We start from the raw sequence: 25,423 nt of genomic DNA on the forward strand, positions 1-25,423 counted from the left end.
CAATGCCAATAGGGGCAGAGTGTTAAAACATTGGGTTAAGAGAGCAGATCTGGGGAGATGACTGCCATTTGCTGTGCAGCAATAACCTAAAGGGGTGGGAATGAGGAGTTCTGAGGAATGAAGAGAGGGGCTCCACTGCTAAGAATGCTCCTAGAGGAAGCATTGTCTGCCTTGGAAATATAAAACGATTTCTGAGTGGTGCACAAGGGGCATAGCCACTACCCTGGTCTCTCTCCCGACACACCAGCTCCTGCATCCATTGGCGCTAGGAAGGACTCCCATCAGAGAAAGTGTGCCACAGTCTGTTGCAACTTCCTACCACTCTCGGCCACTTCAGGCTCTTTATGCACACCCCAGTTGTGCCTGCCTTATTCCTCCCTGGCCTGAGTGAGTAACTATGTTCCAGTAAGTTGCTACTTTTGCTCCTGAACCCCCGGGTGGAGAACATACTCCTGAAGGTGGTCCATAGGCGGAGGTGGGGCAAAAGATAAAGCTGAATCCTAGAGGTTGTGCAACCAAAGAAGAGCAACAGAAATCTCTCTGTGCAGCTTCACAAGTGGTGAATTAAATCTCTGAAATCAGCACGATAAACCCTGCCCCTTGGGAATATCTGAATGGACAACAAATGCTCCCACAACTGAGACTGGTCTAGTCTTAGCAGCTATGGAAGTTGAGGGCAAGTACACATGGAAGCTGGGTCAGATCGAAGTCAGAGCTGACCCCACAGTGCCCACAGTGCCCACAGTGTATCCAGAGACCTACCTAAAGGTATTGGAAGACCTCCTGGGGAGGTGAGGGTTAGTTGTGACACTGACAGCAGAGGTCTTAGGAAAATAATATTATCGCTATTATTTATGTTTCATTGGGTTTTGCTGTTTTATTATTTTCTTTAAAAAAGTTTTCTATATATTTATATTTTACTCATTTTTACTTTGCTGCATTTTCTCTCTTTTTTGTTAGACTTTGTTTTTATCTTTTATTTCTATTTTTTGTGTTATTTTTGCTTTTTTTTGTTTTTCTGCTTCTTTGTTTTCTTGCTTTTTGTTTCCTTTATTTTTTGTTTGTTTCTCTTTTTTTGTTTCATTTTGTTTTGATCATTTATCTTTAGTTCTGTTTGTCTGATTGTTTTCTTTTTTAGCTGTTACTGTTATTATTGCTGTATATGTTTGGTTTTATTTTTCTGCTTGCTTTCTTTTTCTGGCCATGTCATGTGGCTTGTAGAGTCTTTCTTCCCCTGCTAGAGGTTGGGCTTTAGCCTACAGGGTGGAAGTGGTGAGTCAAGGGCATCAGTGAATTTCCAGGCCCAGGAAATATTAATTGGTGTGGGATCTCCCATAGGTCTCCATATCAGCACCAAGACCTGGCACCACCCAATAGCCTAAAGGCTCCAGTGGAGGATGTCTCACATTAAACAACCAGCAAGATAGAAACACAGCCCCATCCAGTAGCAGACAGGCTGACTAAAGCTGTATGAAGCTAACAGAGACCCCCAAACACAAAAACCCAAGTGGTCCTGCCAATCAGAGGGACAAGGCTCAGCTCCAGCCACTAAAGTACAAGAACCAGTCCCTCCCAAAAAGAGGCCAACACAAGGCCGTGAACCAATCACAACCACAAGGAGGCAGACTGCAGAAGAGGAAATATGACCCTGCAACCTATTGCAAAGTATATCACAAACAGTAACTTAGACAAAATGAGATGACAAAGAAATATGTTACAGATGAAGGAGCAAGGTAAAAACACACAAGACTTAATAAATGAAGAGGAAATAGGCAATATACCTTAAAAATAATTCAGAGTAATTATAGTAAAGATGATCCATTATCTCAGAGATAGGAAAAAAAAAAAACATGGCTCAAAAAGATAAAAGAAATTTTTAACAAGGGCCTAGAAAAACTAAAGAACAAGCAAACAGTGATGAAAAACACAATAACTGAGCTGAAAAGTAGACTAGAATGAATCAATAGCAGAATAACTAAGGCAGTAGAATGGATAAGTAAATTGGAAGGTAGAATGATAGAAATAATTGTTACAAAGTAGAAAAAATTAAAAAAAGAAAAGTAATGAGGGCAGTCTCAGAGACTTCTGGGATATTTTAAACACAGAGACATTCAAATAATAGAAGTCCCAGAAGAAGAAAGGACTTTGAGAAAATGTTTAGAGATTATAATTGAAACTTCCATAACATGGGAAAGGAATTAACCAGCTAAATCTAAGAAGTGCAGAGAGTCCCATACAGGATAAACCTAAGGAGAAACACACTGGGACTTATATTAATCAAACTAACAAAAAAATAAATACGAAGAAAATATATTATAAGCAACAAGAGAAAAGCAACAAATAATTCACAAGGTAATCCCCATAAGGTTAAGAGCTGGGGTTTTTTAGCAGAAACTCTGTAGACCAAAAGAAAGTGGTTTAATATATTTAAAGAGATTAAAGAGAAAAAAAAAACTACAACAAATATTAATCTACCCAGCAAAGATCTCATTTAAATTTGATGGAGAAATCAAAACCATCAAAAACAAACAAACAAACAAAAATCAAAGCAAGTAAAAGCTAAGATAATTTAGCACCACCAAATCAGATTTACAAGAAATGCTAGGCAGGAAGAAAAAGATATACAAAAACAAAGTTCGAACAATTAAGAAAATGAGAAGAGGAACATGCATATCAATAATTATCTTAAATGTAAAGGGATTAAAGTTTTAACCAAAAGACACAGACTGCCTGGATGAATATAAAAACAAGATCTGTACATATGCTGTTTATAAGAAACCCACACTTTGGATCTAGAGATACATACAGATTGAAAATGAGGGGATGGAAAAAGATATTCCATGCAAATGGAAAACAAAAGAAAATGGGAGTAACTATACTTATATCAGACAAAGTGAAAATTAAAGTCACTCAGTTCTATCTGACTCTTTGTCATACCATAGACTATGCAGTCCATGGAATTCTCCAGGCCAGAATACTGGAGTGCCTTTCCCTTCTCCAGGGGATTTTCCCAATCTAGGGATCAAAGCCAGGTCTACCATATTGCAGGAAGATTCTTTACCAGCTGAGCCACAAGGGAAGCCCAAGAAAACTGGAGTGGATGGCCTATCCCTTCTCCAATCCACAAATGTCTCTGCTTTTTAATATGCTGTTTAGGTTGGTCATAATTTTTCTTTCAAGGAGCAATTTTCTTTTAATTTCATGGCTACAGTCACCATCTGCAGTGATTTTGGAGCCCCCTTCCCAAAATAAAGTCTCTCACTGTTTCCATTGTTTCCCCATCTATTTGCCATGAGTTGATGGGACCAGATGCCACGATCTTCATTTTCTGAACGTTGAGTTTTAAGCCAACTTTTTCACTCTCCTTTTTCACTTTCATTAAGTGGCTCTTTAGTCCTTCAATTTCTGCCATAATTGTGGTGTCACCTGCATATCTGAGGTTATTGATATTTCTCCCCACAATCTTGATTCCAGCTTGTGGTTCATCCAGTCCAGCATTTCTCATGATGTACTCTGCATATAAGTTAAATAAGGAGGGTGACAATATACAGACTTGATATACCCCTTTAAAAAATCATTTTTGCCTAGTCACTGAAACCATAAACAAAAAGAAAAGGTAAACCTCAGAATGGAATGATATATTTGCAACTGAAGCAACTGACAATGGATTAATATACAAAATATACAAACAGCTCATGAATTCCAATATCAAAAGAAGCAAAAACCCATTCAAAAAATGACTGAAGAACTAAAGAGACATTTCTATAAAGAAGACATACAGATAGCCAACAAACATGGAAAGATTCTCAGTATTGCTAATCATTAGAAAAATCAAAAAAAAAAAAAAACTACAATGAGGTAACACCTCACAGCAGTCAGAATGGCTATCATCAAAAAATCTACAAAGAATAAATGCTCAAGAGAATGTGAAGAAAAGATAACCCTCTTATCCTCTTTGTGGGAATGTAAATTGATATAGTTATTATGGAGAACAGTATTGAGGTTCCTTTAAAAGTTAAAAAAAAATAGAACTACCATATGACTCAGAAAACCCACTCCTCGGCATATATCCTAATAAAACAATAATTCCAAAAGATACATGTACTCCAGTGTTCATTGCAGCACTAATTTCAATAATCAGGACGTGGAGGTTACCTAAATGTTTATCAACACAGGAATCAAGAAAGAAGATGTGGTACATATATATATATATATATATATATATGTATATATATAATGGAATATTATTCAGCCATAAAAAGAAACTAATTTGTACAATTTGTAGAGAGAGATCGATGGACCTAGAGACTTTCATATAGAGTGAAATCAGTCAGAAAGAGAAAAACAGATACCGTGTAAGATTGCTTATATGTGGAATTTACAAAAATGACATGGATGAACTTATTTACAAAGCTGAAATAAAGACACAGATGTAGAAAACAAATGTGCGGATAGTGCACAAGTTGGGAAGTGGGGTGGGTTGAACTGGAAGACTGACACTGATGTATATACCCTACCATATATAAAATAGATAACTAGTGAGAATGAAGTTTAGAACACAGGGAAATCTACTCAATGCTCTGTAGGTATCAAAATAGGAAGGAAACCCTTCCTATACATAGGAAACCCATCCTATGTATAAAATAATGTATACATATAGTGGATTCACTTTCTTGTACAACAGAAACAAACTCAATTTTGTAAAGCAACAACACTCTAATAAAAGTTAAAGAAATTGCTTCAAAACATTACTGCAAAAAGTTGGTAGCAAAACATTGTGTATATTACAATTTCAGTTTTGTTTATATAATTAATGGAAAAAAAGCACACCAGAGTTGTAATAGTGATTATCTCAGAGCACAAATAACTTTCCATTCTGTGCTTGTATGCATTTAAAAAATGGTTTTACTATAATCTTCTTAATGGACTCCAGTTCAGTTCAGTCACTCAGTCGTGCCTGACTCTTTATGAACCCATGCATTGCAGCACTCCAGGCATCACCAGTTAGCTTGCTCAAACTCAAGTCCATCGTCAGTGATGCCATCCAAATATCTCATGCTCAGTCATCCTCTTCTCCTCCTGACTTCACTTTCCCAGCATCAGGATGTTTTCCAATGAGTCAGTTCTTTGCATCATGTGGCCAAAGTATTGGAGTTTCAGCGTCAGCATCGGTTCTTCCAAAGAATATTCAGGACTGATTTCCTTTAGGATTGACTGGTTTGATCTCCTTGCAGTTCCAGGGACTCTCAAGAGTCTTTTCCAACACCACACTTCAAAAGGATCAATTCTTCACCATTCAGCTTTCTTTATAGTCCAACTCTCACATACATACATGACTACTAGAAAAACCATAGCTTTGACTAGACAGACCTTTGTTGGTAAAGCAATGTCTCTGATTTTTAAGAGGCTGTCTAGGTTAGTCGTATCTTTTCTTCCAAACAACCAGTGTCTTTTAATTTCATGGCTGCAGTCACCATCTGCAGTGATTTTGGAGTACCCCAAAATAAAATCTGTCACTGTTTCCATTGTTTCCCCATCTATTTGCCATGAAGTGATGGGACTGGATGCCATGATCTTAGTTTTTTGAATGTTGAGTTTTAAGCCAGCATTTTTGCCCTTCTCTTTCACTTTTATCAAGAGGCTCTTTAGTTCTTCTTCACTTTCTGCCATAAAGGTGGTGTCATCTGCACATCTGAGATTATTGATATTTCTCCCAGCAATCTTGATTCCAGCCTGTGGTTCATCCAGCCTGGCATTTTTCATGATGTATTCTTCATACAAGTTAAATAAGCAGGGTGACAATATACAGCCTTGACATACTTCTTTCCCAATTTGGAATCAGCCCATTGTTCCATGTCTGGTTCTAACTGTTGCTTCTTGACCTGCATACCAGTTTCTCAGGAGACAGGTAAGGTGGTCTTGTATTCCCATCTTTTGAAGAATTTTCCACAGTTTATTGTGATCCACACAGTCAAAGGCTTTGGTGTAGTCAATAAACCAGCAGCAGATGTTTTTCTGTAACTCTCTTGCTTTTTTGATGATCCAATGGATGTTAGCAATTTGATCTCTGATTTCTCTGCCTTTTCTAAAACCAGCTTGAACATCTGGAAGTTCATGGTTTATGTACTGTTGAAGCCTGGCTTGGAAAACTTTGAGCATTACTTTGCTAGTATGTGAGATGAGTGCAGTTGTGTGATAGTTTGAACATCTTTTGGCATTGCTTTTCTTTGGGATTGGAATGAAAACTGACATTTTCCAATCCTGCAGTCACTGCTGAGGTTTCCAAATATGCTGGCATATTGAGTGCAGCAATTTCACAGCATCATCTTTTAAGATTTGAAATAGTTCAACTGAAATTCCATCACCTCCACTAGCTTTGTTCATCGTGATGCTTCCTAAGGCCCACTTGACTTCGCATTCCAGGATGTCTGGCTCTTGGTGAGTGATCACACCATCATGGTTATCTGGGTCATTAAGACCTTTCTTTTTAATAGTTCTGTGTATTCTTACCAACTCTCCTTAATATCTTGCCACTTCATCTTAATATCCTCTGCTTCTTTTAGGTTCACACCATTTCTGTCCTTATTGTGCCCCTCTTTGCATGAAATGTTACCTAGTATCTCTGATTTTCTTGAACAGATCACTAGTCTTTTCCATTCTGTTGTTTTCCACTATATATTTGTTTGCTTTGTTCACTCTGGAAAGCTTTCTTATCTCTCCTTGCTATTCTTTGGAACTGTGCATTCAAATGCATATATCATTCCTTTTCTCATTTGCCTTTCACTTCTCTTCTTTTCTCATTTATTTGTAAGACCTCAGACAGCTGTTTTGAATTTTTGCACTTCTTTTTCTTGGGAATGGTCTTGATCAGCACCTCTTGTACAATGTCACAAACTTTCATTCATAGTTCTTCAGGCACATTGTCTATAAGTCTAATCCCTTGAATCTATTTGTCACTTCCACTGTATACTTGTAAGGGATTTGATTTAGATCATACCTGAATCTTCTAGCAGTTTTCTCTACTTTCCTCAATCTAAATCTGAATTTTGCACTGAGGAGCTCATGATCTGAGCCACAGTCCACTCCTGATCTTTTGTTGTGTGTGTGTGTGTGTGTGTGTGTGTGTGTGTGTGTGCGTGTGTGTGTGCGTGTGTGTGTTTTGGCTGACTGTATAGTGTTTCTCCATTTTTGGCTGCAAGGAACATAATCGATCTGATTTTGGTATTGACTATCTGGTGATGTCCATACGTAGAGTCATCTCTTTTGTTGTTAGACGAGGGTGTTTGCTATTACCAGTGCCTTCTATTGGCAAAACTCTGTTAGCATTTGCCCTGCTTGATTCAAGGCGAAAGGCCAAACTTGCCTATTACTTCAGGTATCTCTTGACTTTCCTACTTTTCCATTCCAGTCCCTTATTTTGAAAAGGACATCACCTTTTTGTTGTTGTTGTTGTTAGTGGTGGTGTTAGTTCTAGAAGGTCTTGTAGATCATCACGGGACAGAGATCATTCTGTCATTTTTGAGACTGCAACCAAGTCCTGCATTTTAGAACCGTTTGTTGACTGAGGGCTACTCCATTTCTTCTAAGGGATTCTTGCCCACAGTAGTAGATATAAATGATCATATGTATTAAATTCACATATTCTGGTCCATTTTAGTTCACTGATTCCTAAAATGTTGATGTTCACTCTTGCTATCTCCTGTTTGACCACTTCCAATTTACCTTGATTCATGGACCTAAAATTCCAGGTTCTTATGCAATATTGTTCTTTACAGCATCAGACATTACCTCCATCACCAGTCAGATACACAACTGGGCATTTCCACTTTGGCTCTGTCTCTTCATTCTTTGTGGAGTTATTTCTCCACTCTTCTCCAGAAGCATATTGGGCATCTACTGACCTGGGAAATTTCATCTTTTGCTGTCATATCTTTTTGATTTTCATACAGTTCTTGGGGTTCTCAAGGCAAGAATACTGAAGTGGTTTGCTATTCCATTCTCATTCTCAAGTTTTATCAGAACTTTACCATGGCCCCTCAGTCTTGGGTAGCCCTACAGGGAATGGCTCATAGTTTCACTGGGCTAGACAAGGATGAAGCAAGGCAAAGGCTAATAGAGTTTTGCCAAGAGAACACACTGGTCATAGCAAACACCCTCTTCAACAACACAAGAGAAGACTCTACACATGGACATCACAAGATGGTCAACACTGAAATCAGATTGATTCTATTCTTTGCACTCAAAGATGGAGAAGCTCTACACAGTCAGAAAAAACAAGACCAGGAGTTGACTGTGGCTCAGATCATGAACTCCTTATTGCCAAATTCAGACTGAAATTAAAGAAAGTGGAGAAAACCACTCAGCCATTCAGGTATGACTTAAATCAAATCCTTTATGACTATTCAGTGGAAGTGAGAAATAGATGTAAGGGACTAGATCTGATACACAGAGTGCCTGATGAACTATGGATGGAAGTTTGTGACATTGTACAGGAGACAGGAATCAAGACCATCCAAGAAAAAGAAATTCAAAAAAACAAAATGGTTGTCTGAAGAGGCCTTACAAATAGCTGTGAAAAGAAGGGAAGCAAAAAGCAAAGGAGAAAAGGAAAGATATACCTATTTGAATGCAGAGTTCCAAAGAATGGCAAAGAGAGATAAGAAAGCCATCCTCAGCGATCAATGCAAAGAAATAAAGGAAAACAATAGACTGGGAAAGACTAGCGGTCTCTTCAAGAAAATTAGAGATGCCAAGGGAACATTTCATGCAAAGATGGGCTCAATAAAGGACAGAAATCATAGAGACCTAACAGAAGCAGAAGATATTAAAAGGAGGTGGCAAGAATACACAGAAGAACTGTACAAAAAATATCTTCAGCATCGGTCTGGGGCCCACTCCCCCCACCACCCATGGGCCGGGCTACCACACTCCCGCCAGGTTCTGCCGTGGGGGCCCTGCATGTGGAGCTGTCATCTCAGCAGCAGCATCTTAGACATCTTCGGATTATTGCTGTCCGGAACATTGTTAATAGGAATGGCCATCAGCTCCTTGATACCTACTTCACAATTCACTTGTGTAACAGTGAAAATGTATGCAAAGAATTTTATAGGAGTAAAGTGATTAAGAATTCCTTGAATCCAACATGGCAGAGTCTTGATTTTGGAATAATGCCAGACTGTCTGGATACATCTGTGTCTTTTTTTGTGGTGAAGATATGGGGTGGAAAGGAGGACATCTACCAGCTGTTGATTGAATGGAAAGTCTGTTTGGATGGGTTGAAATACCTGGGTCAACAGATTCATGCCCACAACCAGAATGAAATAATCTTGGGGCTGAATGATGACTATTATGGTGCTCCATTTGAACATAAGGGTTATTCAAATGCTCAGAAGAATATTCTTCATCAGGTGGATCAGAACTGTGTTTGAAATTCTTGTGATGTCTTCTCTTTGCTGCAGCTTCATAGAGCCCAGCGTGCAATTAACCAAACTCAGGTAACTGTTCAGAAAATTAGAAAGGAAATTGAAGAAAAACTAAGACTCACATCTACAAGCAATGGGCTGAAAAAAGAAAGTGAGTACCTGCAATTAAACATTCTGGTGCTTCGAAATGAACTGGAAAGACAGAAGAAAGCTTTGGGACAGGAGGTAGTCTTGCTGCATAAAGAACAAATTACATTACAGAACAAAGGAAGTACATTTTCAGCTGAGCACCTCAAGCTTCAACTCCAAAAGGAATCCCTAAATGAGTTGAGAAAGGAGTGCACTGCAAAAAGAGAACTCTTTCTGAAGACTAATGTTCAGTTGACAATTCGTTGCAGGCAGTTACTATCTGAGTTTTCCTACATTTACCCTATTGATTTGAATGAGCATAAAGATTACTTTGTATGTGGTGTCAGGTTGCCCAATTTTGAGGACTTCCAAGCAAAAGATGATGGGAGGATTGCTGTTGCCCTTGGTTATACTGCACATTTGGTATCCATGATCTCTTTCCTACAAGTGCCCCTCAGATATTCTGTAATTCATAAGGGATCTAGATCAACAACCAAAGATAATATTAATGACAAGCTGACTGAAAAGGAGAGAGAGTTTCCATTATATCCAAAAGGAGGAGAGAAGTTGCAGTTTGATTACAGTGTCTATCTTCTGAACAAAAATATAGCACAGCTAAGATATCAACATGGACTAGGGACTCCAGACTTAGGAAGGGAGGCAAACCCTTCCTAACCTGAAAAACTTCATGGAGCATGGACTAATGGTCAAGTGTGACAGACATCACACCTCCAGTGCAAACCCTGTTCCAAAGAGACAAAGCTCCATATTTGGGGGTGCATATGTAGCCTTCTCTGGGGGGATCCCTTCACCAGACAAAGGATACTGGAAATGGGCAGCTCAGAGAATGAGAGACTCGAGTACAAAACCCCTCCCCCCAGTTACAACTCTTCACTAGTCCAGCCTGTGACCCCTGTGCCCTCCACAGGAGAATCTGACAGAAAGACAGCATCTCTGTCTTCCTCCTTGGACCTCTCCAAAGAAAACAAGGAAAAAAGGGGTAGATCTGGGTGACAGCTTAAATGGAAGCCACATGAGTGTGAACACTAGCCAGGAGCAGGGACGAGCCCTCTCGGGGCCTCTGGCCACAATCAACAGCACCCTCCTGCCAGGTGAGTAGGCCAGCTCATCTGGCGCCCAGCTCCTGGAGGCTTACACCCAGTCTCAGAAGCTGAGCTCTGCTGCACCGTGGAACAAGCAGAAAAGATCATAGAAATGGAAGCCACAGGCTTCACCCCAGGCTATTAGCTAGAAGCATTTAACTGCATCCCCGTGGACAGTGCCGTGGCAGTGGAGTGTGATGAACAAGTTCTAGGAGAATTTGGAGAGTTCTTCTGAAGGATCTGTACACTGAATGAAAATGTATCCAGTTTCTGCAGGCCACACAGGAGTTCTGATAAGTGAAATGAGCAGACAGATTGTAGGACCAAGATGGAGTCACTGCTTGAAATGAGGATAAAGCTGCACTGGTTACCCTTTGTAGTAATTATGACACAAAATGAATATTAATGGAGGATATCCCTCAGAAAAATAGACTTTGTGAATCAAGGAGGGATTCAGGATCATTGTGTATCAGTGGACTAGATAAAGTTAGATTTTGCTTGCAAGATTTTGCTTTTCAGGCCTGACAATTGTTTTAAGGCAAAAGCCACTCTCTAGCTTGAGTCACCTTATAGGCATTTGTCTGCTTTTTTATTTACACTTATATGCTATCCTCAGAAGGAAGATGATAATATATAGATAATATAATGAACTTGCCTTTAGATTCTCATAGCATTTGCCCTCACCATAGTTTATGAAACTTTTGGGAAAATTGAATATTCAGTAAAAGGTCTCTACCATTGACTGAAGAATCTTTGGCCATCCATTAGGTTGATGTGTAAGAAGCACAATGGTTTCCTATAAAAGGCCCATTGGCCTCTGCCCTCAGGCTCCACAGTCAATCCAGCTGTTATGCCATTGGGGCAGTAGATGCCTTGTGCATCCTGACCACAGAGGACATCACATTTGTTGGTTCTTTAATGCAGTTGCCATGACCTCTCACCTCTTTCAGTCAGCCATACCTTTGATGCAGCCCTCAGATTATATGAAAAACCTCACCTCTGGAGGATCCTAGGGGACCCTCAAGGACACTCCCCGCCAAGGTTACTATAGTCAGACAGCATCAAGTTCCCTCTGGGGCGAAAGTTTTTATGTGGGCAGATGCTGTTGTCAAAAACTGGGTGTGATTTCTGGCAATGTTCACTGTATAGAAATCCCTATAAGTAAATCACATGTTAATTTATTAAATTTCAGTGATAAAGAGGCATTATGTATGATGAAATATAGCTAGGGAGTCAGGCTGTCCAGTGTGCAAACTGCAAGGCAGTTGATTTAGTTGGATTCAGAGACTAGATGAGGGATAGAATACTATTGGCATGTGTGCAACTGCATAAATATTAAATTATGTTTTGAAGTCTATTTTCATTTCTGGAGCTCATATTTCATTTGCTATTGCTGTATATTTTATATACCCAAGGACATCACCTCAGGGTTGCAAGCACTTTAAGGAGATTTTATGCTTATATCCATGTATTATATAGAAGAATAAATTGAGTTTACTTAAGGGAAAAAAAAAAAAAAGAATCTTCACAACCCAGATAATCACAATGGTGTGATCACTCACCTAGAGCCAGACATCCTGGAATGTGAAGTCAAGTAGGCCTTAGGAAGCATCACTACAAACAAAGCTAGTGGAGGTGATGGAATTCCAGTTGAACTATTTCAAATCCTAAAAGATGATGCTGTGAAAAATCTGCACTCAATATGCCAGCAAATTTGGAAAGCCCACCAGTGGCCACAGGACTGGAAAAGTCAGTTTTCATTCCAATTCCAAAGAAAGGCAATGCCAAAGAATGCTCAAACTACCACACAATTGCACTCATCTCACATGCTAGTAAAGTAATGCCCGAAATTCTCCAAGCCAGGCTTCAGCAATACATGAACCATGAACTTCCAGATGTTCAGGCTGGTTTTAGAAAAGGCAGAGAAAGCAGAGATTAAATTTCCAACATCCGCTGGATCATCAAAAAGCAAGGGAGTTCCAGAAAAACATCTATTTCTGCTTTATTGACTATGCCAAATCATTTGACTGTGTGGAACAAAATAAACTGTGGAAAATTCTGAAAGAGATGGAAATATTAGACCACTTGACTTGCCTCTTGTGAAACCTGTATGCAGGTCAGGAAGCAACAGTTAGAACTGGACATGGAACAACAGACTGGTTCCAAATACGAAAAGGAGTACATCAAAGCTGTATATTGCCACCCTGCTTATTTAACTTATATGCAGAGTACATCATGAGAAATGCTGGGCTGGAGGAAGCACAAGCTGGAATCAAGATTGCTGGGAGAAATATTAATAACCTCAGATATGCAGATGACACCACCCTTGTGGCATGAAGTGAGGAAGAACTAAAGAGCCTCTTGATGAACGTGAAAGAGGAGAGTGAAAAAGTTGTCTTAAATATCAATATTCAGAAAACTAAGATCACTGAATCTAGTTCCATCACTTTATAGAAAATAGATGGGTAAACAGTGGAAACAGTGTCAGACTTTATTTTTCTGGGCTCCAAAATCACTGCAGATGGTGATTGCAGCCATGAAATTAAAAGATGTTTGCTTCTTGGAAGCAAAATTATGACCAACCTAGACAGCATATTAAAAAGCAGACATTACTTTGCCAACAAGGGTCCGTCTAGTCAAGGCTATGGTTTTTCCTGTGGTCATGTATAGATGTGAGAGTTGGACTATAAAGAAAGCTGAGCACTGAAGAAAGGATGCTTTTGAACTGTGGTGTTGGAGAAGACTCTTGAGAGTCCCTTGGACTGCAAGGAGATCCAACCAGTCCATCCTAAAAGAGATCAGTCCTGGGTGTTCACTGGAAGGACTGATGTTGAAGCTGAAACTCCAATACTTTGGCCACCTAGTGCAAAGAGCTGACTCACTTGAAAAGACCCTGATGCTGGGAAAGATTGAGGGCAGGAGGAGAAGGGGACGACAGAGGATGAGATGGTTGGATGGCATCACCGACTAGATGTACATGGGTTTGGGTGGACTCTGGGAGTTGGTGATGGACAGGGAGGCCTGGCGTGTGGCAGTTCATGGGGTCGCAAAGAGTCAGACACGACTGAGAGACTGAACTGAACTGAGACAAGGATGTGATCAATATGTTCAGTTTGGTTAGGTTTCTATGACTGTTATTTTCATTCTGTCTGTCCTCTGATTAAAAAGGATTAAAAGCTTGTGGAAGCTTCTTGATGACAGGGCCTCTCTGTGGTTAATCTGATTTTTGCTCTGATGGGCGGGACCATGCTCAGTAAATCTTCAAAACAATTTTCTGTTGATGGGTGGGGCTGTGTTTCCTCCTTGCACTTTGGCCTGAGACTAAACTATGGTACAGGTAATGGTGGTAAATGGCAACCTACTTCAAAAAGATTTATGCCAGCATGCTGCGGCTCCCAGGATTATTGTATTCAGAGCCACTGCCCCTGAAGCAGACCTCTATTGAACCACACCTCTGCCTGAGGTCCTGGACACTCACATGCAAGTGGCTCAGTCCCTTGTGGGGTCACTGCTACTTTCTCCTGGGTCTTGTAGTGCACAAGGTTTTCTTTGTGTCTTCCAAGAGTCTATTTCTCTAGTCCTGTGGAAGTTCTGTAATCAAATCCCACTGGCCCTTAAAGTCAAATTCCCTGGGTGTTCTCAGTCTCTTTGCAGATCCCCAGTTCGAAAAATCTCTGCAAAGGATTAATTTCTAAAATATACAAATGAAGTCCTAGGGTTTAAGACAGTAAATACCATTATAAATAACTAATGGAATGTAATGGAATAATATTTGTAACATCAGTTTGCAAGGAGACTTAATCATATTAAATCAAGACCTGACTGGTTCATTTTTCTGTTGTGAACTTCATCTGCATAAAATCTCCAATTTTTAAAAATAACTATCTCTGTATAAACACAACCAAGAGTACTGCTAAGAGTTATTTCTTCTCTTATTTTCAAATATTTGAAAAGCATTGAATTTAAAATACTTCAAAATCAATGTATCATCCTAAGTGTTCTTGATATGCATTATTAAAATAAAAATAACAATAACTTTATCAATTGCCTAATACATACCAGAGACTTTACATACACTATTTTACTTACTTCATGTATCTGAAGGTGTTGAAAAATATTTGAATATGTGATGATATTCTATTTCTGTGATTCAATGTTATAATTATCATAAGGTGGTTGGTATTATTATCATGCTGCTTTTACTGATAGAAACAGTAAAGCTCCATGTCTATGCTCTTCCTATTGTAAAATATTTGCTTCCTATGTTTTGGAATTAGGCACCCCTGGATCCAAATTTCAGCTTCACCACTTTCTGCTCAGGTATCCTGGGACATTAAGGCATCCAAATTAAATTTCCTCCTTTGTAAAATACTCTTAACAAAGGTTACTGTGGGTTTAGTTGAAATGGTATACCTGTACAATAATAAGTGGGCAACAAATATTAGTGGCTTTCCTATTTACTTCTGTTATTCCTAGGTGGTTTTTCAGTACATCTAACACAGTTAAAATTCCATTCACATGATTTTGAGAAGTGTTTTGGACTGAGTTAGAATATCTGGATGACTATAGCATGTAAAGGTAGAGTCCTGCAACTGAACATTTATTATAGTGCCTCTGAAATACTTCTAGCTGTGAGTCATACCTCACCAACCATTCGGCAAGCTCCTAGAAAACAGGAGTCTTATCCTGTGCCTCTTTGAATTCTACCTGGAACTAGATGCAGAGTTGAAAATATAGCATAATGTTTGGGGAAAGGTTTATAAAGGGTGCTGTTACTACCTTTGACTGTATCATCTCAAGCAAATCATTTAATATTTCTCAGTATGATTTTTCATTTAAAAATGGAGAAAATAACATTGTGGGGTAATATCTTAGCAGGTTGGAGAATTTAAAGGTATTTGATGGGTAGCTAAATTTTAGGTTATGGGTTATGTTACTAATTTCTAGTGCTAGAATGAAGCCTAGGATTGTGACTGCTAGGGCTATTATTTTTAGATAATAAGGCATGGTTATTTGGGTAATTGTTGTTGGGGGGATATTGCTGGAGATAATAAATCTTGCAAAAAGGCTTCCAATTAGTAGACATTTAATTGAGTTAATTAGGAAGGGGTTATTTTCATTAATGATAATCAGGGTTGGGAATCAGAGTTGTCCTAGAAGTGCAAAGAAAATAATACGAGTACTGTAGATAGCTATGAAAGAGGTGGTGACCAGTGTTATTAAAAGGGCTCAGGTGTTGGTATATGACATATTGGTGGATTCGATGATTAGATCTTTAGAGTAAAATCCAGTAAGGAAGGGTATTCCTGTTAGTGCGAGAGTGCCAATGATGAGGGCTGTTGTGGTAAATGGTATGGCTTTGAATAGGCCCCATATTTTTCAGATGTCTTGTTGATCATTTAAGCTGTGGATAATAGAACCAAAGCATATGAATAACATGGCTCTGAAGAAAGCGTGGGTGCAGATGTGGAGGAATGCTAGGTAGGGTTGGTTAATGCCAATTGTTACTATTATGAGGCCTAGTTAGCTGGATGTAGAGAAGGCAACAATTTTTTTTTTTTTTAATGTCGTTTTGGGTGAGGGCACATGTTGCTGTGAATAGCGTGGTGATAGCTCCTAGACATAGTATAATGGACTGGGCAAATTTGTTATTCTCTGTTAATGGATAGAATTGGATTAGTAGAAAAATGCCCGCTACTACTATTGTGCTTGAGTGAAGTAGTGCTGAGACAGGGGTTGGGCCTTCTATTGCAGAGGGTAGTCATAGATGTAGGCCAAATTGTGCAGATTTTCCAGTTGCAGCTAATACTAGGCCTATTAGGGGTAGGTTGGAGTTATCTGGTTTTAGCACGAAGATTTGTTGAAGATCTCAGGTGTTGAGATTAGCTAAGAATCATGCTATTGCTAGGATAAATCCAATATCGCCAATGCGGTTGTACAAGATTGCCTGTAGGGCTGCTGTGTTTGCGTCTGCTCGTCCGTATCATCATCCGATAAGTAGGAATGATATAATTCCAACTCCTTCTCAGCCAGTGAATAGTTGAAAGAGGTTGTTTGCAGTGACAAGAATAAGTATTGTGATGAGGAATAAAAGTAGATATTTGAAGAATTGATTAATGTTGGGGTCTGAGTGTATATATCATATTGAGAATTCTATGATGGAATCATGTAACGAATAGTGCTACTGGGACAAATATCATTGAGAAGTATTCTATTTTGAAGCTGTGTGATAATTTAAGAGTTTGGATAGTCAGTCAGTGTCAGTTTGAAATAATTTTTTCTTGTTCTGTATGAATAAACATTATTGTGAGAATTACACTGGTAATGAAGGCACGTGAGATGGCTGTTTTTATGTAGGGTGGGTAATTAGAGGTTTTGTAGGTGTTGGAGCTTGTTATTATAATAGGCACTGTTAGTAGTAGTAGGGTGGTTAATGTGAAGGAAGATAATATGTTTATTACTTTTATTTGGAGTTGCACCAATTTTTTGGTTCCTAAGACCAACGGATAACTACTATCCTTTAAAAGTTTGAAAAAGCCATCTTGTTAGACATGGAGGCATAGAATTAGCAGTTCTCACGTACATTTTTGGTAAATAAGATAATAGGCTTCTATTGTTAGAGTCACAATCTAATGTTTTTTTTAAAAAACTATACTTACAGTACAGGAGCCCTAGAATAATTTTTGGGCTTAGGGATAGAAGTAACAAAGGTAAGATGTGCAATGATATAAGTGCATTTTCTCGTGTGAAGGAAGGTGAAATGTTGTTGATATGATGGGTATATTTCCCTCGTTGTGTTGTAATTAGTATGTAGAGGGAGTATACAGCAGTAATTACTATATTCAACACTATTAAAATAATTGTAATATTGGATCATGAAAAGGTTGATATTACTACAAACAGTTCTCCAATCAGGTTGATTGTTGGAGGTAGAGCTAGGTTAGTTAGGTTTGCTAGGAGTCATCAGGTGGCCATTAGTGGGAGAAACATTTGTAGTCCTCGGGCTAGAATTATCGTTCAGCTGTAAATCCGTTCATAGTTGGAGTTTGCTAGGCAGAAAAGTATGGAGGATGTAAGGCCGTGGGCAATTACTACGGTGGTAGCTCCTATGTAGCTTCAAGGTGTTTGAATGAGAATTGCTACAATGACAAGTGCTATATGACTAACAGAGGAGTATGCAATGAATGACTTTAGGTCCGTTTGGCAAAGGCAAATTGAGCTAGTCACGATTATGCCTCATAAGGATAACATGATGAATGGATATGCTATAAAGTCGGTTACTGGGTTTAGGAGTAATGTGATTCGTAGTATGCCATATCCTCCTAGCTTTAGTAAGATTGCTGCAAGGACTATGGAGCCTGCAATGGGGGCTTCTACATGGGCTTTGGGTAGTCAAAGGTGGAGGCCATATAATGGTATTTTTACTATAAAAGCCATTATGCATGCTAATCATATGAAGACATTTGATCAGGAATTGGGCATTGATTGTACTCAGTATTGAAGTATTAGGAAGTTTAAAGATCCTACTGTGTTTTGAATGTAAAGTAGTGCAACTAGTAGGGGTAAGGAGCCTGCTAGTGTATAAAACAGGAAGTAGAGGCCGGCGTTTAGGCATTCTGTTTGGTTCCCTCATCGGGTAATAATAATGAGTGTTGGGACTAGTGTTGCTTCAAATAGGATATAAAAGAAGATTGGTTCTATGGTGGTAAAGGTTATGATAAGGAATAGTTGTAACAAGATTAATATAGTAATAAATAGTTTTTTTTTGGGGGGGGGTTAGGTTTTCTTTTGATAGGTGGTGTTGGCTAGCTATTAATATCAGGGGAAGAAGCCATATAGTTAGAATTAATAGTGGTGTGGACAAAGAGTCAGAGAAAAAGACTAATGAAAAGTTAAGGCTATTATCACTGAACTGATTTATGAGAAGTAAACTTGTGAGGATGATTTCCAGGCTATGTATTGTAGAATTAATCCAGGTTAGGTTATGTTATTTTTTGATAATCAGGTTAGGGGTATAAGTATTACTGTGGGAACAATATACTTTAGCATTGTAGTAGGTTAAGGTTTTGTATGTAGTCAGTGCCGTATGTGCTTGATACCATTACTACTAGAGATAGGCCTAGTGCTGCTTTACAGGCTGCAAAAACTAGTAAGATAATGGGTATTATACTGGCTAAGGTAAAATGTGAGTTTAAGATTATTAGGGTGGCCATAACAAATAGGGATAATATCATCCATTCTAGGCATAGAAGGGATGATATTAGGTGGGATCGATATATTAACAGTCCTGCAAGAGATACTGTGAATGCTATTATGATATTTATATATACAAGGGACATTTGGTAATTATGAATTTAATCATAATCTAATGAGTCAAAATCATTTATTTTGTTTTAAACTAAATACCATATTCAGTTCATTCTAGTCCTTTTTGGGTTCATTCGTAGGCTAGGCTTATGGCTACTAGGAGGATTAAGAAGAGGGCTATAGTAAGCATTGTGTTTAGGTTGGTTGGTTGTGAGGCTCATGGTAGTGGTAGAAGTAGTGCAATTTCTAGGTCAAATAGGAGGAATGTAATGGCTACTAGAAAAAAATTTATGGAAAAAGGAAGGTGGGCTGATCCTATGGGATCAAATCCACATTCATATGGGCTTGTTTTTTCTGAATACACATTTAGTTGGGGGAGTCAGAATGTGATAGTAACAAGTAGTGTGGCTAGTATAAGATTAGTCAGGAGGGCTAATACTAGGTTTATTATTCTTTTTCGGGTTAGACTGAAACTAACTGAAACTAATCAGCACAAGTCAGTTGTGCCGATTAATACTAAAAGAATATGAGCCTCATCAATAGATAGAAACATAGAGGAAAATTCATACTATGTCTACGAAATGTCAATATCAGGCAGCAGCTTCAAAGCCGAAGTGGTGATTAGAGATAAAGTGAAATTTTAGTTGGCAGAAGCAGACGATTAAGAAAGTGGATCCAATAATGACATGGAGGCCATGGAAGCCTGTGGCCATGAAGAAGGTTGAGCCATAAACTCCGTCTGAGACAATAAAGGGTGCTTCATAATATTCTGAGGCTTGTAGTAATGTAAAGTGCACACCTAGTGCGATGGTAATAAATAGGGCTTGTAACATGTGGTTGCAATTCCCTTCTATAAGGCTTTGGTGGGCTCAGGTAATGGAGACTCCTGAGGCTAGAAGAATGGAGGTGTTGAGTAATGGGACTTCTAGGGGATTAAGTGGCTGAATACCTGTTTGGGGTCAGAAGCTGCCTAATTCAGGTGTAGGGGCAAGGCTTGAGTGGTAGAATGCTCAGAAAAATCCAGTAAAGAATAAGACTTCAGAGATAATAAAGAGGATTATTCTGTAGCGAAGGCCTGTTTGAAAAGTTGGGGTATGGTGTCCTTGAAAGGTACTCTCTCAGACAATATCTCGTCATCATTGATATATTGTGAGCATATTTGTTGTTAAGCCAAGCATTAGTAAGGTTGTTGAACTGAAGTGAAATCATATGATTAGGCTGGATGTTATTAAGAGGGCAGATAAGGCCCCTGTAAGGGGTCAGGGGCTTGGGTTTACTATATGATAAGCATGGGTTTGGTGTGTCATTATGTGTTGTCATGCAGGTATAGGCTAACTAGGAAGGTAAGTATGTAGGCTTGAATTATAGCTACCACAAAGTCAAGAATTGTTAGTAGCACTAGAATAATAAATGTAATAATAAGAGCTGTTGTAGTGCCAATATTTATTAGTGCGAGTGTGGATCCTCCAATTAGGTGAATTAATGTGTCCTGCAGTGATATTAGCTGTTAATTGTATGGCAAGGGCTACTGGTTAAATGAAGAGGCTAATAGTTTCAATAATAACTAGCATTGGAATTAATGGGGTTGGTGTTCCTTGTGGTAAGAAATGGGCAAGTGATGCTTTAGTTTTGTTGCAAAAGCCTGTAATTACAGCTCCTGCTCATAGAGGTATGGCCATGCCTAAATTTATTGATAGTTGTGTGGTCGGTGTAAATGAGTGAGGTAATAGACCTAGTAGGTTTGTTGATCCAATAAATAGGATTAAGGATATTAGTATTAATGTCCATGTTTGCCCTTTGGAATTGTGGATAACCATCATTTGTTTTGATACAAATTGAAGCATTCATTGTTGAAGGGAGACAAGGCGGTTGTTCACTAGTCGATTTGATGTTGGAAATAATAGACTAGGAAACAGAACAATGAGAGTGACGAGGGGGAGGCCCAGGATTATAGGGGTAATGAAAGAGGCAAATAGATTTGTGTTCATTTTGTTTCTCAAAGGGTGCTTTGTTTTGGTGTTTTCGTTGATGTTAATTCTGGGTTGTAGTAAAAGTCGTGTTTTGAAATTTTTAGTTGAAAGATAATAAAAAGGACTAGGAACATTGATAGAATTATTGTAAGTCATATTGATGTGTCTAGTTGTGGCATATCACCAAGGAGAGTGCTGTGGTCTCAGTCTCTAACATAAAAGGTTAGCACTGGTATAGTTTCTTGGTGATTTTATAGTATTGATGCAGATCACTTTTCAAATATTTTAGTGGGACTAGTTCAAGGACAATTGTCATGAAACTATGATTTGACCCGCAGACTTAATCTGACTAGAAAATATTTTACCAAAGACCACTTCGGTAATCCAAATAAAGACATCCGCTATGGTTACAGCCAAAAAGGCCTAATTAAATTATATTTTCTCACTTTCCTAGTCACAATCCTAGTCAGTACAATCTTATTTAGTTTCCACAAGTAATCTCCATAATAACTACAACACCAATTAACAAAGATTAACCAGTCACAATAACCAACCAAGCACCATAACTATATAAAGCCACAATTCCTAAGGCCTCTTCACTAAAAAATACAGAATCCTCTGTATCGTAAATAACTCAATCCCCTAGACCATCAAATTTAAATACAACCTCCACCTCCTCATCCTTCAATACATAATAAACCATCAGAAACTCTCTTAACAAGCCAGTAATAAATGCTCCCAAAACAGTCTTATTAGATACCCAAATCTCAGGATACTCTTCCGTGGCTATAGCCGTTGTCTAACCAAAAACCACCATTATACCACCTAAATAAATTAAGAAAACTATTAGACCCAAGAAAGACCCACCAAAATTTAATACAATACCACAACCAACCCCACCACTCACAATCAAATCTAGTCCCCCATAAATAGGTGAAAGTTTTGAAGAAAACCCTACAAAACCAAACACAAAAATAATACTCAAAATAAACACAATGTATGTTATCATTATTCTCACATGGAATCTAACCACGACTAATGATATGAAAAACCATCTTTGCCATTCAACTACAAGAACACTAACGACCAACATTCGAAAGTCCCATCCACTAATAAAAATTGTAAATAATGCATTTATTGATCTCCCAGCCCCATCGAATATCTCATCATGATGAAACTTTGGCTCCCTCTTAGGCATCTGCCTAATTCTACAAATCCTAACAGGCCTATTCCTAGCAATACACTACACATCTGATACAATAACAGCATTCTCCTTCATCACCCACATTTGTGGAGATGTTAATTACCGCTGAATCATCCGATATATACATGCAAATGGGGCATCAATATTTTTCATCTGCCTATTCATACATGTAGGATGAGGTCTATATTACGGAACATATACCTTCCTAGAAACATGAAACATTGGAATAATTCTCCTATTTGCAATAATAGCTGCAGCATTCATAGGATACATCCTACCATGAGGACAAATATCATTTTGAGGAACAACAGTCATCACCAACCTCCTCTCAGCAATCCCATATATTGGCACAAACCTAGCTAAGTGAATCTGAGGTGGATTTTCAGTAGATAAAGCAATCTTTACCTGATTTTTCACCTTTCACTTCATCCTTCCATTTATTATCACAGCACTCACCATAGTCCATCTACTTTTCCTCCACGAAACAGGATCCAATAATCCAACAGGAATTTCATGAGATGCGGACAAAATTCCATTCCACCCCTACTATACCATTAAAGACATCCTAGGCGTCCTGCTACTAGCCTTAGCCCTAATACTTTTAGTACTATTCGCACCCGACCTACTAGGAGACCCAGATAACTACACTCCAGCAAACCCACTTAACACACCCCCTCACATTAAACTGGAATGGTACTTCCTATTTGCATATGCAATTCTATGATCAATCCCTAACAAACTAGGAGGAGTCCTGGCCCTAGTTATCTCAATCCTAATTCTAGTCCTCATGCCCCCACTCCACACATCTAAACAATGAAGCATAATATTCCGACCAATCAGTCAATGTTTATTCTGAATTTTAGTAGCAGATCTGTTAATGCTCACATGAATTGATGGACAACCAGTCAAACACCCATATATCATTATTGGACAATTAGCATCTATTATATATTTCCTCCTCATCCTAGTACTAATACCAATAGCTAGCACAATCAAAAATAATCTTTTAAAATGAAGACAAGTCTTTGTAGTACATTAAATATACTGGTCTTATAAACCAGAGAAGGAGAACAACTAACCTCCCTAAGACTCAAGGAAGAGGCTATAGCCCCATTATCAACACCCAAAGCTGAAGTTCTATTTAAACTATTCCCTGAAACACTATTAATATAGCCCCACAAACATTAAGAGCCTCATTAGTATTAAATTTACCAAAACTTTTAACAATCCAACACAAACTTCGCACTTCACAACCCTGCACACGTAACCACATATCCAATAGTACATGCCTATGTTTTCATGTACATATCATATAAAATACCATCCAAAGCAGGGCGCATACATACCATTAATGTAACAAAGACATAACATGTATATAGTGCATTATATTATACGCCCCATGCATATAAGCAAGCACATGAGCATTAATGTAATATAGACATAATATGTATACAGTACATTACACTATATACCCCATGCATATAAGCAAGTACATATTACCTATTAACAGTACATAGTACATATAGTCATTGATCGTACATAGTACATTTGAGTCTAATCTATCCTTGCCAACATGCATATCCCATCCACTAGATCATGAGCTTAATAACCATGCCACGTGAAACCAGCAACCCGCTCGACTCCAGGCCCATTAATTGTGGGGGTTGCTATTTAATGAACTTTATCAGACATCTGGTTCTTTCTTCAGGGCCATCTCACCTAAAATCGCCCATTCTTTCCTCTTAAATAAGACATCTAGATGGACTAATGACTAATCAGCCCATGCCCACACATAACTGTGCTGTCATATATTCGGTATTTTTTAATTTTCGGGGATGCTTGGACTCAGCTATGGCTGTCTGAGGCCCTGACCCGGAGCATGTATTGTAGCTGGACTTAACTGCATCTTGAGCATCACCATAATGGTATGCATGAGCATCACAGTCAATGGTTACAGGACATAAACATTATATTTTACACTATTTACTATTTCCCCCTGTTTCCTTTTCCCCCCCCTTAAATATCTACCACCATTTTTAACATACTTTCCCCTAAATACTTATTCAAACATCACATTTTCAATACTCAAATGAGCACTCCAATTGAAGTAAGTATATAAGTGCCTCTGTCTTCCTCATGACACATAGTTAATGTAGCTTAAAATTAAAGCAAGGCACTGAAAATGCCTAGATGAGTATATTAACTCCATAAACATATAGGTTTTGGTCCCAGCCTTCCTGTTAACTTTTAATAAACTTACACATGCAAGCATCCGCACCCCAGTGAGAATACCCTCTAGGTCAGCAAGACTAAGAGGAGAGGATATCAAGCACACATCTGTAGCTCATGATATCTTGCTTAACCACACCCCCACGGGAGACAACAGTGACAAAAATTAAGCCATAAACGAAAGTTTGACTAAGTTATATTGACTAGGGTTGGTAAATCTCGTGCCAGCCACTGCGGTCATACGATTAACCTGAGCTAATAGGAATATGGCATAAAACGTGTTAAAGCACTACGCCAAATAGAGTTAAACTTTAATTAAGCTGTAAAAAGTCATAATTACAATAAAAATAAATGACAAAAGTAACTCTATAATAGCTGATACACTATAGTTAAGACCCAAACTGGGATTAGATACCTCACTGTGCTTAGCCCTAAACACAAATAATTACAAAAACAAAATTATTTGCCAGAGTACTACCTGCAACAGCCTAAAACTCAAAGGACTTGGCAGTGCTTTATACCCTTCTAGAGGAGCCTGTTCTATAATCAATAAACCCCAATAGACCTCACCAGTCCTTGCTAATGCAGTCTATATACGCCCATCTTCAGCAAACCCTAAAAAGGAACAAAAGTAAGCATAATCATAGTACATAAAAACGTTAGGTCAAGGTGTAACCTATGGAATGGGAAGAAATGGGCTACATTTTCTATCTTAAGAAAACCCAATATGAAAGTTATTATGAAACTAATGACCAAAGGAGGATTTAGTAGTAAACTAAGAATAGAGTGCTTAGTTGAATTAGGCCATGAAGCACTCACACACCACCCATCACCCTCCTCAAATAATTATGATGCACTAAAATCTATTTACATGCACCAACCATGAGAAGAGACAAGTCATAACAAGGTAAGCATACTGGAAAGTGTGCTTGGACAAATCAAGATATAGCTTAAGCAAAGCACCTAGTTTACACCTAGAGGACTTCACACACTATGAATATCTTGAAGTAAACTTAGCCCAAAACTTCATTTCTAACTAAACAACCAAAATAAGATAAA

General features: G+C 38.4%; 1 pseudogene; it reads left to right on the top strand.

Moving 5' to 3' along the window:
- Window positions 1–663: 663 nt before the first annotated feature.
- LOC101106999 (UV radiation resistance-associated gene protein-like) lies at window positions 664–11,252 on the top strand (annotated as a pseudogene).
- Window positions 11,253–25,423: the final 14,171 nt, after the last annotated feature.

The sequence above is a fragment of the Ovis aries genome, chromosome X (assembly GCF_016772045.2).
Source record: "Ovis aries strain OAR_USU_Benz2616 breed Rambouillet chromosome X, ARS-UI_Ramb_v3.0, whole genome shotgun sequence".
NCBI classification, from domain to species: Eukaryota; Metazoa; Chordata; class Mammalia; order Artiodactyla; family Bovidae; genus Ovis; species Ovis aries.